Below are 17,303 nucleotides of genomic sequence, written 5' to 3'. Positions count from 1 at the left end.
CCGTTGTGTCGCCTGACGCATCCTTCTCTGTTGTTCTGGGTGAAGAACGCAAGGAAGCGACTTGCCCCTGACCGGGAGCATCCACTGATGACGCGCTGCTTTAAAATTTTGCACTTTCCGAAGAGGAGGCGAAAGAGCTAGAGGCAGAGTCAGCAAGGAAAGCCAAAACTTGTTCCTGCTGCTCCGGCTTTAAAAGCGGTTTTCCTACTGCCAGAAAAGGGAGCGTTCGAGGCCTTGTGTAGCCAGACGATGTTGCTGGCTCAACAACTCGAGACTTAGGTGCTATATTGCTTTTCCCACGACCACCTGATGCTCCACCACCACTACCATCATTACCAGCTGGCAATGACCACCCACGGCCATGACCTCTTCCACCAGACTTCCTCATTCTTGGAAAAATGTAACCAAACTAACAAACGTTATATGGTACTGTAAAACCAGTTAGAAGGTGTACGTAAACTTGTTGTGAGTTTAAATCTCCCTTTATAGGTGTGTGAGACTGCTGGGAAAATCAGGCCCATTGTATTACACTACACAGTTTGAGTGTCAGAAAGTGGCTGACAGATATGCCACAAACAGGACTGATGCAGATGCACTCAGTGGCAATATAAATCTCCCTTTTTTATGTGTGGGAAAATGCAGGAAAAAATCAGGCCCACTGTATTACACTACACAGTTTGAGTGGTAGACAGTAGATGACAGATATGCCACAAACAGGACTGATGCAGATGCACTCAGTGGCAATCTAAATCTCCCTTTTTATGTGTGGGAGAATGCAGGAAAAAATCAGGCCCACTGTATTACACTACACAGTTTGAGTGGCAGAAATTGGTTGGCAGATATATCAAAAAATACAAGGGCTGTAGTAGAATTTCAATCTCCCTACAATGATCAAAGGACAAGTATGGCAGCAATAAAAAGGACTGCTGCACACAAAAGTGTGGACAAAGAAACAAGAGAACTGTGCAGAAAAGAAGGAGCAACAGGATTTTTGCTTTGAAAAAAGCAGTTTGTTTGCACAGCGGCGTACAAACAGCAATGCAGCTATCAGGGAGCCTTATAAGCTACAGAGCTGATGCACAGAAATCTAGCCTCCACTGTCCCTGCAAAGAAAAGGTGGTGTTGGACAGTGGAAATCGCTACAGCACAAGCGATTTGGCTGTAAATCTTCCCTTCCTAACAATATCCCTGCTTCAGACGAAGCTACAGCAACCTCTCCCTATGCTCAGATCGGCAGACGTAAGATGGCGGTCGGCGTGCACGCCCCTTTATAGCCCCTGTGACGCCGCAGAAAGCAACTGTAATGCCCTTCACTAAGATGGTGGGGACTGAGACCTATGTCATCACGCTGCCCACACTCTGCGTCCACCTTCATTGGCTGAGAAATGGCGCTGAACGCGTCATATGAAACGCGACTATGGCGCGAAGATCGCGAACCGCATGGCCGATCCCACACTGGGATCGGGTCGGGTTTCATGAAACCTGATTTTGCCGAAAGTCGGCGACTTATGAAATTGGCCGATCTGTTTCGCTCAACCCTACTGCTGACCAGTGAGCTCTGCGGCTCTCATAGGGTTGTGCCAACTACAGGGGTAGAGCCACTGAGCTCACTGATTGGCTGCAGGGCTGGCAATGTGATTGTAATACTAGACATTGAGAAAAGCAACAGAGACTCATAGCTGGACCCATGGAGGGTGAGTAAAGCGCATTTTGTTTTTCTTATAATCTGTGCCCAAGTATCAAGGTTTTCCGGTAGACCATGGGCTAAAGGTGTAAAGAGGAAAGTATAGGTGCTCCAAAGTAAGAGATGCTCTCTGCAGCCCCTATAAGGATGAGGGTTTTGTCAAGGTCGATTGTTAATAAATATTATGTTGGTAATAATACTGAAAAGAGAAAACTCCACGACTCCCCCTTCAAGGCTTCCATAAACAGCAGATAAAAGTGGTCTGAATGTGCTCATTGATGTGTATGGGGCCTTTAGACCTGTATTAGAGATAATGTAGAGCACATAGTATGTATGTAACAGAATGCAGTCCCGTAATATAATACACTGCCTCGAAAGTACCATAGACTATGAAAAGAGCTGAAAGACGGGGTGAGTTAGTGAGTGGCTAAGACCACATGAGAGGCAGAAGTGCTGAGGAGGGCACAGAACGGAGCCCATGGTCACAAAGAGAGGAGCTGTAGAAGAGCCTGTGGTGAGAAGTGACCAGATAGCGGTGGAGTGATTGCAATAGTCTTCATTTTAGCCCTTGTGAAATGCGTCTGACGAGCTGGAGACCCTGATCAGCAGCAATAAAAGCAGTGAGCTGAAGAATGGAAGACTGTTTTTACAAAATGTGTTAATTGTGGACAAAGATGTTACATTTCTGGCAAGTTAATAAGTCTATACAGTACATGGTACATAGCAAGGTTCCCACCATTAAAAGGAACAGTACCTGATAAACATGTGTTTCTGCGTGAGAAAAACACACCAAAAGAATCGTCATTTCAGAGGGGAGGGTGGGTGTCACCCCTTTTTGGGATCTCACCCTGGAAAATGTCAACTGGACCTTTCATTCAATTGGCGTCCTCCGGCACACAGTCATGTTATTCCAGTCCTGAGTAGGTTCTCATAGACTCCACACACAGCTCTTCTGTGATCATGGTTGACGCTCCACATCTAGAGATGACTGCACATTGTAAGTGGCCCATTGTGCATTGATGTTTCCTTCCTACTGATACTGTTCTTGGCGTAATTACAGAGAACCAATACAGGCAAGGTACAATAAACACTCATTGTCTGCAGCGGGATGTGATTATGGCTGAGACTACAAGGAAGACTCCTGGCATAAAGTGACATTAAGTCTCTTCAGGAGTCTCTATATTGATTATAGCCCCCCATACACATTAGACTAATGTTGGCCAAACTCACAGGTACAAAGGGTTCAGCATCGCTCTAATTTTTATGGCAGCCTAAAAAATGTATTGTTGGGAGAAATATCTATCTGAAATGTCTGATTTCCAACTGATGGTCCTATTGTCTCCTGGAAATAAGCTGCGGCCACACACAGCTGTCTTATATGGAACCCAGGAGCACTCAACTGAACAAACGCTCTATATACAGTTAGGTCCAGAAGTATTTGACGTGACCGAGTCTCCCTGATTTCAGCTCTGCAGGCCACTCTTTTGGATTGAAAATGTAACAATTGAGATGCAATTAAAGTTGACTTGCACACTCCAAGAAATTGTGATGCAAATAAAGTGGGGTTTATTACATACAAAGATCACAAACGTTTCGGTCTATTCTTTGACCTTCATCAGTGTGCTGGAGAGAAAATTATGTACAGAACGGAAAATTATAAACACTTATAAAACAAGGTGGGGTGTCAACAAAATAGGACATGGTAATAACAAACAACAACAAAAAAAGTATATACATCACGAGATATGACGTCATGGGACATAACGTAAATTTATAAAGAACAATCAAGGAGAACCATCAACAGATACATGTCTATACATAGATAATGTTGCAAATCGACGTATGTGAAAAGGAACCGTAAGGATGGAGCAGTGTAGAGGAACCGTAGCGGATATACAATGTGACCTAGTAAATGAAACGGTAACAAGGTGTATGGTGTGAGACCTACCTAAGTACACTTGTATGCCTGTATGGGCCCCAATAATGGATAGTATATTATTGCATCTATAATAAACGAAATAAGAAAATGACATATACAGTGGTGGTGCCGTTACAGTGTACTATGTGTGGCTCCGTATGGATACAATGTGTGGGTACATACCAGTATAATACATGTATAATACATCTGGTGGACTTGAACCAGATAGGATTTACAGGAGGCTGTCTATAAAGGATCCTGCAATCAAGGAACAGAGGACATCAGAGATGAAGTCCAAATTCCGAGAGAGAGGATATCCCCCACGCATCCTAGATGTTGCCAATACCAATGATACCAGGAGGGTAAGGGATTCTGCAGTGTCCCGTATTCCATTTGTGCACCAGTACCATCCGGCCGCATACAGATTGCATAAAACCATTCGCCAACATTGGCACATCCTCCAAACAGCATTCCCAACAGTCAAAGAGTTCCAACACCCCTTCATGCCATGTTTTAAGCGACCTCGCAACATTAAGGATAGTCTGGTTCGTGCAGACATTGGTCCAATACACCCTGGGCCTACTCAACGATTCCTGAGTAACCCAAGAACAGGCACCTTCCCTTGTCTCAATTGCAACCAATGCAATAATGTTATAAAAGGTAATATCATCCACCACCCACATACTGGTAAAAGATATCCAATCAACAGCTTCTTCACCTGCGACACCAACTTTGTAGTCTATCTCATTAAATGCCCTTGCGGTCTGCTGTACGTGGGTGAGACTACTCAATCAGTCAAATCACGGATATCTAAACACAAATCCACCATCCGGTGCAAGAACCTACTACTTCCCCTACCGTCACACTTCATTGAAAAAGGCCACAACCTGTCTCAACTTAAATTTCAAATTATAGAACAAGTGACTTCACCTAGACGGGGCGGGGATCGCATCTCTATGTTGAAACGTAGAGAGGCGTACTGGATCCATGAACTCAACACTCTCACCCCCAGAGGACTAAATAGGGACTACGAACTTCTGTCCTTCATGTAATATTCGCCTCATTTCTTGTCCTTCTAATAGAGCTGTATATATATATTTTTCTCCTATCATGTTCCTTTTTTAAGGCTCAAGCTTTATTATATCCTAGATTTGAGTAGCCAGACTATGTTTTACCTATTAGGCCAGTAATAGCAGTATCTGGACCAATGTCTGTCTCTGTGAACTACCGTGTAATCGTATCACCGTCTATAACTTGCAGCTGTCTCTTCTGGACCAGAACAACTTACCTATTTGGAACCTTATATGATGTCCCTACACCAAGTTTTTGTAAGCGTACCTTGGTATCCCATTCTGACACTATTACTTGACACCCTAGTCATAACATGGGCCCTTTGATACCCATAGGGGCCTCCACCCCGACATCTTAGTAGATGAGTTACTTAGTAATATGGTCTATGGTATTAGACCATTCACGTGTATCTTTGCTAACACGTTTATCTTTGTTAACAGGTATCGGACTTGTATGTTATATATCCGCATTGTCGGTAATAGATACTATGTTTATACTGGGATACGTCCTTATCACCTACAATGTTTAGTGTTCTGTTTATTTACAAATAGGGACCTTGTAACGATCCAGACTAGCCATACAATAGTCATTTATTATTGTTATGTGGTTGTTATTATGTTTCATCTTTATCCTATACTAATTTCAGTCTTGTCCCTACAGAATCGTCCGTTCTGATTCCACGACCGCTGCCGCCTGTGACACTCTACGGCCACCTGCACAGCTGTCTTCCACCCTCCTCCCTGGAACGCACTTCCATCTTTCTTTCCTTTGTGGAACGCACCAGTCACCGCCCCCTGCGGTCATCTGACACCTGCGTCACTATCGCCCTGCCCCGTTTCCGGTTCACATGCCGGCTCACACCGCGCGCATGTCAGGCGTCTCACACACAATATAAGAGGCAGAACTAGGCACACTTCCTTACAGCTCCTTGCGGTGGATACCGCGGAGATCTAATCCTCTTCTTGGCGCTGGTAAGTTTAGCTTTATGTGATCTCCCCATTATAATTCTGTTAGGGGTCTTCTACCGAACATGTAGGTCTTTAAGCGGGCGTGCTGACCAAGTATTTTGCCCTTACAGATTGGCTGTTTGTATTGTACAGCCGTAGTTTCGTTTTGGCTTTACCTCTGTTTTGGGTATGTACCTTTCCTAGTATAGCCAGTTGGTATCCCAGTATTTTACTTGATTGTGGCGTTTATTATACTCCATCACTTTCCTTTATAGACAGCCTCCTGTAAATCCTATCTGGTTCAAGTCCACCAGATGTATTATACATGTATTATACTGGTATGTACCCCCACATTGTATCCATACGGAGCCACACATAGTACACTGTAACGGCACCACCACTGTATATGTCATTTTCTTATTTCGTTTATTATAGATGCAATAATATACTATCCATTATTGGGGCCCATACAGGCATACAAGTGTACTTAGGTAGGTCTCACACCATACACCTTGTTACCGTTTCATTTACTAGGTCACATTGTATATCCGCTACGGTTCCTCTACACTGCTCCATCCTTACGGTTCCTTTTCACATACGTCGATTTGCAACATTATCTATGTATAGACATGTATCTGTTGATGGTTCTCCTTGATTGTTCTTTATAAATTTACGTTATGTCCCATGACGTCATATCTCGTGATGTATATACTTTTTTTGTTGTTGTTTGTTATTACCATGTCCTATTTTGTTGACACCCCACCTTGTTTTATAAGTGTTTATAATTTTCCGTTCTGTACATAATTTTCTCTCCAGCACACTGATGAAGGTCAAAGAATAGACCGAAATGTTTGTGATCTTTGTATGTAATAAACCCCACTTTATTTGCATCACAATTTCTTGGAGTGTGCTAGTCACTTGTATACTATATATCAAGGTTTGGGCACCTATAGACTGTGCACCTTCCCTTTAGGCTGTGCTTTACATTTTCTATACCGCAATTAAAGTTGAGACTTACAGGTTTAATTAAAGCAGTTGAACTAAAATATCTTGTGAAACGTTTAGGAATTGCAGCCATTTTCATTCAAAGCCTCCTCATTTCAGGGGAACAAAACTAAATGGACAAATTAACTTTACCATACATGAAATGTTAATTTTTAATACTTTGCAGAGAATCTTTTGCAGGTAAAGTCTGAGTTGCTTTCGCAGTATGTTTTGGGTCATTGTCCATCTGTCCTGTGAAGCGCCGTCCAATCAACCTTGCTGCATTCGGTTGAATCAGAGTAGAAAGTACACACATGATTCATCCGGCTGCTTCTGTCTCTTGTCATCAATAAACACTAGTGACCCAGCACTATTGGAAACCATGCATGTGAGTCACCCACCAGGGTCATGAGGTACTCGGTACAGGTCCGGTCCTTAGAGGGGATGTCACATCCGGTCCTTAGAGGGGATGTCAAGTCATGGTGGCTGCGACCCGGTCCGTGAACCTGGGCGCCCAAGTAAAATGGGAAGGTCTTTTAAGGGAGTTGTAATAAAGTTTGTGTTTGTGATGCCACCTGTGGTTCTAGGTCAGTGGGACTGAAGCTGCTTAAAGGGGTCCTCTGGGGCAATGCTACTGCAGCAAAGATGGTGACGCTTCCCACAGGTGAAACGGGGTCCCCAGGGCTCCCGTTGTGCTGGGCAGGGATGGTGTATGCCGGCAAATAAATGGAGGGCACAGAGTTGTAACGTCTTTACCTGGCTTACTGGTTGTAAGCAGCCGCAGTCCAGAGTACCAGCAATAGGTGGTGATGTGGCCCGGCCGGCTTGGAGGCAATAGTGGATCCCTTTCCCAGGTGAGGTTCATAAGCCTTCCTACGCGCACTCGTATGTGATGTCCTTGCTGCCTGTGGCTTGCTGACAAAGTCCTCTCCTGTCCTGGGACAGTTTCCCATATGGTGGGCAGTGTGAGCCTTTTTATAGGGTCTCTATCACGACCCGGGCTCCTAGTATACTGCTTCACCTCCAGGTGTGGGTGCGGGCAAATAACATAAAGTCCTTTTCCCTCCGATTCTGCGTGCGACCTGGAGTATTATTATTTTTTTATTATTATACATTTTTATAGCGCCATTTATTCCATGGCGCTTTACATGTGAATACGGGGCAAATATAGACAAATACATTAAACATGAGCAGATAACAAGGCACACGAGTACATAAGGAGGGAGGACCCTGCCCGCGAGGGCTCACAGTCTGCAGGGGGTGGGTGAGGATACACTAGGAGAGGGAAGAGCTGGCTGTGCGGCTGTTCAGTAGGTTGAGGATCACTGCAGGCTGTAGGAGTACAACACAGCCTCGGGCTCCTGGTGCTCGGTTCCTGCGCTTCGGCTCAGAGGGTGCCCGGTCACAGTTCCCCTCCAAGCTGTTTCCTTCTCATGTGCTTCACTCCTCAGATGCTCACTACATCCCAACCCTTCAGGTTATCTTCCTTTCCTGGAGCTGCAGCTCACATGTGGCTGCACGGCCCCGCTGTCCTTCTCACTGTGTTCTTCCGACCTCACTCTTTCACTGTCTCTCCAGACTGATCTCCTCACTCCAACTGACTAACTCCTCCTCCAGACCAGGATATATATATCAGCGAAGCTCCCCTAAAACCGGATTTTGAGCTCCCCCTTCTGGCCTGGAGTCAGAATGTGTTGAATGTAAGATTACTTGATAAAGGGAATCCTCCTTGCCTCCAAGCATAATATTACCCTCCCCGAAAGGAAGGCAACATCACTGTAACAACCAGTTACCTGGGGTGTTACACGTGCCCACGCATCACACTGCCTCCACTATGTTTTACAGAGGATGTGCTGTACTTTGGATCATGATCTGTTCGAAGCCTCTATACTTCCTGCTTCTCATCATTCTGGTATAGGTTGATCCTCGGTCTGCGGCTCCATGCAAGATCTCGCCTCGTGGGGTAAGGCTAATTCTGAGAAAGGTCAGGAATCAGCCCAGATCTTCATGGGAGGACCTGATCAGTGACCTGAATAAAGCTGGGACCACAGTCTCAAACATCATTAGTAGCAGCGCACAATGCTGTAATGGATTTAAATCCTGCAGGGCATGCAAGGTCCCCCCTGTTCACGCCAGAACATGTCCAGGCCCATTTGAAGTGCGGCAGTGACCATCTATATGATCCAGAGCAGGCATGAGAGAAGGTCATGTGGTTAGATTAGACCAAAATAGAACTTTTTGGTATCAACTCCACTCACCGTGTTTGGAGGAAGAAGAAGGATGAGCACAACCCCAAAAACACCATCCCAACTGTGGAGCATGGTGGGGAAACATCATACTTTGGTGGTGCTTTTTTGCAAAGGAGACAGCTGCACCGTTTTGAAGTAAAGATGGATGGGGTCATATATTGCGAAATTTTTGGCCAACAACCTCCTTCCCTCAGTAAGAACATTAAAGATGGGTCATGGCTGGATTTTCCAGCATGCCAATGACCTGAAACGCAGCCAGGGCAACTAAGGAATGGCTCTGTAAGAAGCATTTCAAGGTCCTTGAGTGGACTAGCCAGTCTCTAGACCTGAGCCCAATAGAAAATCTTTGGAGGAAGCTGAAACTCAATATTGCCCAGCGACAGCCCCTAAACATGAAAGATATGGAGACGATAGGTATGGAGGAGTGAGCCAAAATCCCTGCTGCAGTGTGTGCAAACCTAGTCAAGAACTACAGGAAATGTCTGACCTCTGTAATTGCAAACAAAGGTTTCTGTACCAAATATTAAGTTATGTTTCTCTATTGTATCAAATACTTAATTCATGCAATAAAAGGAAAATTAATTATGTAAAAATCATACAATGGGATTTTCTAGATTTTTTTAAAAAGATTCTGTTTCTCACAGTTGAAGTATACCTACTCTAAAAACTACAAACCTCTCCATTCTTTGGAGGTGGGAAAACTTGCAAAATTGGCAGTGTATCAAATACTTTTTTTTCCCACTGTAAATGAATAGTATCTCCCAACCGGTAAAAATGCAGCAGCAGTCACCTGTACTCTGGAGCTGACACCCTGCAGCATTCAGCTCAATCGGTGTTGGCACCGACCATGGCCATTTAACCCCTTAGATGCTGCTGTAAATTGTGATTCCGGCATCTAGATACTTAACAGTGTGTGTGGGGGGCTCCCTCTTTAACCCCATCAGCATCCTGAGATCATGATTGTGTGGTCCTGATGGTTGCCATGGCAATTCTGGGCCAAATAATGGCCTTAGAGTCTGCCAAATATATTAGCATGTTTAGAAATTAGCTCATTTAGGTGGCAAAAATATATATATTTTTTCTGTCATGTCACTTTGAATTAATTCCTGAAAAGCACCTGCAGGGTTAATAAACTACTTGACATCAGTTTTGAATATGTTAGGGGTTGCTGTTTTTAAATGGTGTCGCTTTTGGGGGGTTTCCAATATATAGGACCCCTAAAGTCATTTCAAAGCCAGGTAGGACTGGGTTAAATCCTAACACGGCAGGTCTTGATTAGATGCACCTGGCTTGCTTTGACTAAAAACCATAGGGTATGTGCACACGTTGCAGATTTCCTGCGGATTCGCTGCAGATCCGCAAGTGATTTAAATGGCCCAAAACAAAATGCTGTGCTAATGGTGCGGAAAAATCCGCATGGAAAACACAGCAGATTCAAAAAAGGACCACGTCAATTCTTTTTGCGGAGATGCTGCGTTTCTGCACCCATTCCATAATAGAAATCCGCAGGGGTAAAAAAAGGAAGAAATCTGCACAAAATCCGCAGCAAATCCGCAAAAAAAAGCGAAGATTCTGACCTGCGTTTTCTGCCAAGAAATGCATAACCCGCACAGAAAATTCCACAGTCAAATCCACAACGTGCGCACATAGCCTAACATGTTCACCTGACTCTTTCAGGCAGCTGGGGAAGTTGAGCAGGGTGGGTTGTCTTGGAGCTGTGGAGAGACTAACCAGAGCCTCTATGAAAGGTGTCTGCACAGGGCTGTGTGCTCCAAACTGTGAGTATTCGTGGTTGCTATGGACAATAGCCACTTTGTTAGACTGAACTTGGACTAGCTCAGCCGTGTAGGAGTAGCCAGGGTCTATTTTGTTAAGTTATCGCCTGGACAAGACTAGGGAATTTGTGTTTATGGTTTTGTTTTTCGGTGCTGTGCAACCTGTGAAAATAAACATCACATTGTTTTGGCACAAGAATCCAGTGCCTGTGCGAACGCTGCCTAGTGCTAAGGCTATGTGCACACGTTGTGGATTAGGCTTAGGAATTTCTGGTGCGGATTCTGCCTCACCTGGAAGAAAACACACCTGTGGATTTGTCGCATTTTTTGTGCGGTTCTGCAGCGTTTTTTGTGCGTTTTTGCTGCGGTTTTCTTGTGGATTTGCTGCGTTTTTTACCCCTGCGGTTTTCTGTAATGGAATGGGTACAAAAACGCTGCAGATTCACAAAAACGAAGTGACATGCTACTTCTTTTCAACCGCAGAGTTTCCGCAGCGGATTTTCCGCAAAGTGTGCACAACATTATTTTTTTTTTTTTATCATTGATTTACATTGTACTGTAAATGAATTGCGGATCTACAGTGTTTCTGCACCGCAAAAAACGCTGCGGATCTGCAGAGAATCCACAACATGTGCACATACCCTAAATAATTCGCTACAGTGCCTAAAAAAAAAAAAAAGTTTTCATCCTAACAAAATAAAATAACATTTTACAGATGATGCTGATGTAAAGCAGATATTAGGTAAATGTTATTTATTGTCTGAAATGGAAACCATAATTTGCGCTATAAATACCTCCCTATTAGGCCGGTTTCACACGTCAGTGGCTCCGGTACGTGAGGTGACAGTTTCCTCACGTACTGGAGCCACTGACACACGTAGACACATAAAAATCAATGCATCTGTGCAGATGTCATTGATTTTTTGCGGACCGTGTCTCCGTGTGCCAAACACGGAGACATGTCAGTGTTCGTAGGAGCGCACGGATTACACGGACCCATTAAAGTCAATGGGTCCGTGTAAAATACGTAACGCACACGGACGTTGTCCGTGTGCAGTCCGTGTGCCGTGCAGGAGACAGCGCTACAGTAAGCGCTGTCCCCCCCACTGGTGCTGAAGCCGCCATTGATATCTTCTCTGCAGCAGCGTTTGCTGTAGAGAAGATATGAATAGTCCTTTTTTTTTGTTTCTCATGTTTAAAATAAAGATCCATGTCCCCACCCCCCTCCCACCCCCTGTGCGCCCGCCCGCTGTTCTTAAAATACTCACCCGGCCCCCTCGCTGGCTGGCGCTGTTTCCTGTCCTGGCCGCACCTTCTACTGTATGAGCGGTCACGTCTGGCCGCCGATTACAGTCATGAATATGCGGCTCCACCTCCCATAGGGGTGGAGCCGCATATTCATTACTGTAAATGAGCGGCCCCAACTTCGTTGTGTGTAATGACTATCTGAATGAACGAATAAGCATTCAAAGTTTGAAAGTTGCCTATTTTTAGACATTTTTGTCAAATTTCTAATAATTTAAAAAATAAATGCAAAACATACTGATCTAGATTTACCAATATCATAAAATACAATGTATCATGAAAAAAAACAGTCTCCAAATCACTGGGATATGATGGAACATTCCAGAGTTATTGCCACATAAAGTGACAAATGTCAGATTTGAAAAATTTTGAAGAGCTGTAATTCCTAAATCCTTACTCCAGTTAGTATGCGGACACTCTCGAATCAAAGCTGAGAGTCAGCACTATAAGCCCATATTGATTATATAACTATCTTGAATATATTTTCGTAAACAGCTGAAATGTATTATAGTATATTTGTGTACATAGGAACAGTATTATAGTAGTTATATTCTTGTACATAGGAACAGTATTATAGTAGTTATATTCTTATACATATGGGGCAGTATTATAGTAACATAGTAACATAGTAACATAGTTAGTAAGGCCGAAAAAAGACATTTGTCCATCCAGTTCAGCCTATATTCCATCATAATAAATACCCAGATCTACGTCCTTCTACAGAACCTAATAATTGTATGATACAATATTGTTCTGCTCCAGGAAGACATCCAGGCCTCTCTTGAACCCCTCGACTGAGTTCGCCATCACCACCTCCTCAGGCAAGCAATTCCAGATTCTCACTGCCCTAACAGTAAAGAATCCTCTTCTATGTTGGTGGAAAAACCTTCTCTCCTCCAGACGCAAAGAATGCCCCCTTGTGCCCGTCACCTTCCTTGGTATAAACAGATCCTCAGCGAGATATTTGTATTGTCCCCTTATATACTTATACATGGTTATTAGATCGCCCCTCAGTCGTCTTTTTTCTAGACTAAATAATCCTAATTTCGCTAATCTATCTGGGTATTGTAGTTCTCCCATCCCCTTTATTAATTTTGTTGCCCTCCTTTGTACTCTCTCTAGTTCCATTATATCCTTCCTGAGCACCGGTGCCCAAAACTGGACACAGTACTCCATGTGCGGTCTAACTAGGGATTTGTACAGAGGCAGTATAATGCTCTCATCATGTGTATCCAGACCTCTTTTAATGCACCCCATGATCCTGTTTGCCTTGGCAGCTGCTGCCTGGCACTGGCTGCTCCAGGTAAGTTTATCATTAACTAGGATCCCCAAGTCCTTCTCCCTGTCAGATTTACCCAGTGGTTTCCCGTTCAGTGTGTAATGGTGATATTGATTCCCTCTTCCCATGTGTATAACCTTACATTTATCATTGTTAAACCTCATCTGCCACCTTTCAGCCCAAGTTTCCAACTTATCCAGATCCATCTGTAGCAGAATACTATCTTCTCTTGTATTAACTGCTTTACATAGTTTTGTATCATCTGCAAATATCGATATTTTACTGTGTAAACCTTCTACCAGATCATTAATGAATATGTTGAAGAGAACAGGTCCCAATACTGACCCCTGCGGTACCCCACTGGTCACAGCGACCCAGTTAGAGACTATACCATTTATAACCACCCTCTGCTTTCTATCACTAAGCCAGTTACTAACCCATTTACACACATTTTCCCCCAGACCAAGCATTCTCATTTTGTGTAGCAACCTCTTGTGCGGCACGGTATCAAACGCTTTGGAAAAATCGAGATATACCACGTCCAATGACTCACCGTGGTCCAGTCTATAGCTTACCTCTTCATAAAAACTGATTAGATTGGTTTGACAGGAGCGATTTCTCATAAACCCATGCTGATATGGAGTTAAACAGTTATTCTCATTGAGATAATCCAGAATAACATCCCTCAGAAACCCTTCAAATATTTTACCAACAATAGAGGTTAGACTTACTGGCCTATAATTTCCAGGTTCACTTTTAGAGCCCTTTTTGAATATTGGCACCACATTTGCTATGCGCCAGTCCTGCGGAACAGACCCTGTCGCTATAGAGTCACTAAAAATAAGAAATAATGGTTTATCTATTACATTACTTAGTTCTCTTAGTACTCGTGGGTGTATGCCATCCGGACCCGGAGATTTATCTATTTTAATCTTATTTAGCCGGTTTCGCACCTCTTCTTGGGTTAGATTGGTGACCCTTAATATAGGGTTTTCATTGTTTCTTGGGATTTCCCCTAGCATTTCATTTTCCACCGTGAATACCGTGGAGAAGAAGGTGTTTAATATGTTAGCTTTTTCCTCGTCATCTACAACCATTCTTTCCTCACTATTTTTTAAGGGGCCTACATTTTCAGTTTTTATTCTTTTACTATTGATATAGTTGAAGAACAGTTTGGGATTAGTTTTACTCTCCTTAGCAATGTGCTTCTCTGTTTCCTTTTTGGCAGCTTTAATTAGTTTTTTAGATAAAGTATTTTTCTCCCTATAGTTTTTTAGAGCTTCAATGGTGCCATCCTGCTTTAGTAGTGCAAATGCTTTCTTTTTACTGTTAATTGCCTGTCTTACTTCTTTGTTTAGCCACATTGGGTTTTTCCTATTTCTAGTCCTTTTATTCCCACAAGGTATAAACCGCTTACACTGCCTATTTAGGATGTTCTTAAACATTTCCCATTTATTATCTGTATTCTCATTTCTGAGGATATTGTCCCAGTCTACCAGATTAAGGGCATCTCTAAGCTGTTCAAACTTTGCCTTCCTAAAGTTCAATGTTTTTGTGACTCCCTGACAAGTCCCCCTAGTGAAAGACAGGTGAAACTGCACAATATTGTGGTCGCTATTTCCTAAATGCCCAACCACCTGCAGATTTGTTATTCTGTCAGGTCTATTAGATAGTATTAGGTCTAAAAGTGCTGCTCCTCTGGTTGGATTCTGCACCAATTGTGAAAGATAATTTTTCTTGGTTATTAGCAGAAACCTGTTGCCTTTATGGGTTTCACAGGTTTCTGTTTCCCAGTTAATATCCGGGTAGTTAATATCCGGTATATTCTATAGTAGTTATATTCTTGTACATAGTGGCAGTATTATAGTAGTTATATTCTGGTACATAGGAACAGTATTATAGTAGTTATATTCTTGTACATAGGAGCAGTATTATAGTAGTTATATTCTTGTACATGGGAGCAGTATTATAATAGTTATATTATTGTACATGGGGCAGTATTATAGTAGTTATATTCTTGTACATAGGACCAGTATTATAGTAGTTATATTCTTGTACATAAGGAGCAGTATTATAGTAGTTATATTCTTGCATATAGGAGCAGTATTACAGTAGTTATAGTCTTGTAGATAGGGGCAGTATTACAGTAGTTATATTTTTGTACATAGGAGCAGTATTATAGTAGTTATATTCTTGTACATAGGGGCAGTATTATAGTAGTTATATTCTTGTACATAGGGGGCAGTATTATAGTAGTTATATTCTTGTACCTAGGAGCAGTATTATAGTAGTTATATTCTTGTACATAGGAGCAGTATTATAGTAGTTATATTCTTGTACATAGGAGCAGTATTATAGTAGATATATTCTTGTACATAGGGGATAGTATTATAGTAGTTATATTCTTGTACATAGGGAGCAGTATTGTAGTAATATTCTTGTATATAGGAGCTGTATTACAGTAGTAATAGTCTTGTAGATCGAGTGCAGTATTACAGTAGTTATATTCTTGTACACAGGGGCAATATTATAGTAGTTATATTCTTGCACATAGGGGGCAGTATTATAATATGTTATTAGAACAATTTCATGTATTTTGGGCATTGTGATGCAGTGACCCCTGTTACAGATAGGGGGCAGCTGCATGGTCTCCCCAAAATATGCATGGAGGCGTATTGAGGCCATAGGAATGCATGGCAATCGCAGGAATAACTGTGGTGATGAGACAAAGTCCGGTATTATTGTGAATGGCCGATATGTGTATCGCGCTGTCAGCTTAAAGCAATGTTGTTGTTCTGGGACCTGTAGTCCCACAAGTAAAGTTGTTGGTATAATTATTAAGGGAGGCTGGCAGGGCTAGTTCTGAGAGCTGGGCGGGTCAAACTAGCCACACACACACTCCTACCTATGGGAGTGGTTACAAGTATATAATGTGACCAGGGTGTGGGTCACATGTCTCTGAGTATGGATCTGAATGGTCTGTGCTGTAGGTCCTGGAGAGCCTATGTGTTGTGAGTGCTGTCTCCCTGAATAGCACGTGGTGGGGTTTTGGACCTGGTGGCCTGGGGTGTTGGACGAACGTCCTGAATAGCATCCGGATAGGTCACACGCCTGTGTGTTGGACGGTCCCAGGTGGGGACGGACGTCCTGAATAGCGCACTGTGGAAAGCTTCCGTGTTGGGAGGTCCTGGGAGTAGGATTGGATCCCTAAAGAGCACAGAGACCGTGGTCCTGGACAGTCTGTGTTGGAAGCTCCTGTGAGTGGAGTCTTCCTGGAAGCACCTGAGAGACCGTGGACCTGGATGGTCTGTGTTGGGGAAACTACCGTCCTTCGGTGGCTCTAGACTGACTGATGTGTGCCTTCCAGGCAAGTTGGTGAACCCCATAAGGCAGCTTTCCCAGGAGAGAGGACCAACAAGGAGACAGCAGGAGGAGAAGGAGCTCCCGTAAGGTACCATAGACTGTTGGTGCTTATGATACTCTATGAACTGTGCGGTCACCCACGGCAGCTGGTCAGATAAGGATAAGCGTGTTTAGTGTCGTAAGCTAATGATGTGAAGCCTGATGTAAAGACTGTCCATCTGTTGTTGGTTTTGGTGGTTTATGCTGTGAGAAAATAAACCCACATAGATTTTTACGTGAAAAACCGTACCCGTGTGCATTTATCCCATTGCCAAGCGAGTATTCCCCTACCTGTTAGTGAGCGCAACGTCACAGCATTTACACAAATACTTCATTCTGTAAGAATAATTTACTATATTCCCCGTCCTTCGGGACCTCATTCTGTCAATATATTTTGCATTTTGTCATGCGCTGCACTAGAATACATTACATTCCCCTACAATGTGGAGGGTGGCCTCACAGGTGTATAGTTTTGTACATACGTGGATTGTTTATATTGGAATCATGTTGCAGTGAAAGTGTTAAGTCTATAAGCAGGAGAATAGTAAAGAGCAGGAAGAGAGACACTTCTGGTAAGTGAATGGTATCTGAGCAACTGGAGCAGTGACAGGAATTGCAACGCAACCATTACAACATTCACACGTACAGCATCCACATGTCTCAATTCTCCAATCTGGCAATCGATTACA

At 43.2% G+C, this 17,303-nt stretch overlaps 1 protein-coding gene across 4 annotated transcripts in view; it reads right to left on the bottom strand.

The window, feature by feature from the left end:
* Positions 1-17,303, bottom strand: part of LOC138662311 (uncharacterized) — a 167,396-nt gene that overhangs the window by 137,905 nt on the left and 12,188 nt on the right. The window lies entirely within an intron of this gene.

The sequence above is a fragment of the Ranitomeya imitator genome, chromosome 2 (genome assembly GCF_032444005.1).
Source record: "Ranitomeya imitator isolate aRanImi1 chromosome 2, aRanImi1.pri, whole genome shotgun sequence".
Taxonomy (NCBI): domain Eukaryota; kingdom Metazoa; phylum Chordata; class Amphibia; order Anura; family Dendrobatidae; genus Ranitomeya; species Ranitomeya imitator.
The sequence above is the reverse complement of the archived record's forward strand: the minus strand, read 5'-3'. Positions and strand labels throughout refer to the sequence as shown.